The 2,706-nt window shown below is 43.8% G+C and overlaps 1 pseudogene; it reads left to right on the top strand.

The window, feature by feature from the left end:
* Positions 1-940: 940 nt before the first annotated feature.
* On the top strand, positions 941-2,706 carry LOC133977269 (T-cell ecto-ADP-ribosyltransferase 2-like; annotated as a pseudogene).

Below are 2,706 nucleotides of genomic sequence, written 5' to 3'. Positions count from 1 at the left end.
ACAAGGGTGTGTTTTTTAACAGTGACGTTTTCAGCACATAATGAAATGTAGGAAAGTATAGTATGTGTTTACTCCTCTAGGTCGTGGCCCTCAAATAGAAGCAGTCCTGTAGCTGGGAGAGGGCATCCTCAGGCCAAGTGTTGATGTGTTTTGTGATGGGTTTGGATTTCCTCCTGAGGAGGGTTTAGGCTGGTATGAGATGCAGTGACAGACGGTCAGACTGTGGCACTGCTCTGTATGCATGTTTGATGTTAAATAGACATGATCTAGTATGGTGGCACATTTCACATATTGGGTGAAATTGGGAAGAACAGACTTTAGGCTCGCCTGATTGAAATCACCAGCTATTATGTTTAGCTCGTCAGGATGAGCCCTCTGCTGGTTGCTAATGGCACTGTGAAGGTGGGTGAGGGCTAAGCTAATGTTAGTGTCCGGAGGTATGTAAACAGCTGTGATAGTTACTACTGTTAGCTCTCCAGGAAGGTAGAACGGGCAGCAGATAACCATCAGAGCTTCAAGATGTGGAGACCACTAACTGTCCATAATTCGGCCCAGTGAGCACCAGTCATTGTTTATGTATATGCACAAACTGCCTCCTCTGCTCTTACCAGAGTCTCTGTTTGGGTCCTGTTGGTGGGCAGTGTGTCCAGGTAGCTGGACGGCAGCGTCAGGAATCGCGGGGTGAAGCCAGGTTTCAGTCATAATCATCACACAACAGTCACATACAAAGTTTTCGGTACCTATCCGCAGCTCCAGTTTGTTCATCTTGTGTGTGATGGATCTGACGTTGGCCCGATGAGGCTCAAGGTTTGTGTGGCTGCTTCCTCCTTGGTTAGCAATCCAGCTCGACACGCTTCTGCTTCCTCTCACTACGCGTCTACGCTGCTTGTCGGAGCTGACAATCCACGGTGACCCCAGTGGCCTGGAGAGATACGTCGATATGTTATGTGTCTACTTTGAAGAAGCTTTACGTGGCAGAGCTGCCAGGATGAAACATCAGACTCAACAAAATACATACAAAAAAGCACAAAACAGGAGAGCTAAGAGCTGCTGCACCACCATCACCCAATGGCCCAGCCTGCTGGTTCTGTTGGTCTCTGGACAGGCCAACCCTAACCCTCTCCTCCCAGACCTGGATCAGAGCCTCACTGAGCTCCTGGACAGTCTGTGGTGGTACTCAGCCCAGGACCCACTGCACCAGGAGATAACATGTGAAATCACTTGGACTTAATAAAACACAGAAACATATCTTATAAATAATAAACAGCAGAATAATCACGGAGGTCTGGACTCTTTCTACATGAACTGAAATTAATCTGGACATTCATCTTTATAAGAGCTGAACAGAAAGGATGAGAAATAGGATTATTTGATGGATCCTCAATCTTTATAAGATCATATTTGATTATCAGGTTATAGAACTGAAGTGTATTGTGTGTTCATGTTGTACAGCTGTTCTCCTGACTGCACAGATGAAGCGTTTATACCTAATCACTGGAGGAGCTGGAGGAGCTGGAGGAGCTGCTCTTACTGTCGGACTTTCAGTGCTCATCTGGTGGTTTGTGGTGAGTAGCGCTTCCTGTTAACAGTGAGGGACATTTTTACATTTCCTTTCCACTGTGTGAGAGTTTTACACACAGAAAACATTCAGACTTCAACCTGGATTTACTGCTGCTCTTTATATGACTGTCATTTCTACAAGTTACTCTGAATAAATCATGACATCTTTGTTCTTTCTTCTTCTGCCCTCCAGAGTGATCATTCTGCTCCACCTCCAAATACATCATATCAACTCAGCACGGTTCCTGAAGCTGTTGATGACATGTATGAAGGCTGCAAAGGGGAAATGGAGAAGGTCAACGACAAATTCTTCAAAAAAGGGTTTGTGGGAACATTTAAAGAAGCCTGGAAACATGCCGAACAATGTTCAAACAAACAACCAAACCCAGAAGATAAGGCTCTCACCAAGATCCACATGCAGGCAATCTGTGCTTATACATCTAACATTACTTATGATGAATTCAATAAAGCAGTCCGGACCGGTAAGAACATCTACGGCAGCTCCTTCAAATTCCACTATTTACACTTCTGGCTGACTACTGCCATACAAACCCTGAATAACAATCAACGCTGTCACATTACGTACAGAAAAAACAAATCTGTGTTCAGCGGCAACGTTAGCGACATCATCCGGTTTGGTTCGTTTGCTCTTTCAGAACAAACCTTATTAATATGGTAGCGAGACCTGCTTTCAAATAGAGACGTGTTCAGGAGCCTATCTGAAGGATTATCCAGATAGTGGAACAGATGAGGAGGAGGTGCTCATCCCTCCCTATGAAACATTCAATATAACCCAAATTATTGAAGGTAAGGGTGAATTTAAACCTCTGCCTGACTGTAAGAAGGTCTTTATTTTAAAAAATGCAGGAGTTATAAGTGAGCTTAACTGCAAACTAATGAGAGAGCAGAGTTTCCTCCAACTGATGCAGAACATGTAATAAAATGAGCTTAGTTGTGTAAACTTGATAAATCAATAAATAAATGTATAAATGATTAAAGTGCTGTAGTGAAGTCAGTGACGGAGCATCACAGCACCATCTATGACTGTGTGCAGGATTTACATTGATGTCTATGTGCAGCAGACTGTATGTCTGTATGGGATCAATACATGTGTGACATCACACACATCTGGATTTTCTCTCTTTA

This window comes from Scomber scombrus, unplaced genomic scaffold, assembly GCF_963691925.1.
Source record: "Scomber scombrus unplaced genomic scaffold, fScoSco1.1 SCAFFOLD_500, whole genome shotgun sequence".
Lineage (NCBI taxonomy): Eukaryota > Metazoa > Chordata > Actinopteri > Scombriformes > Scombridae > Scomber > Scomber scombrus.
This window is presented reverse-complemented; position numbering and strand designations above follow the sequence as displayed.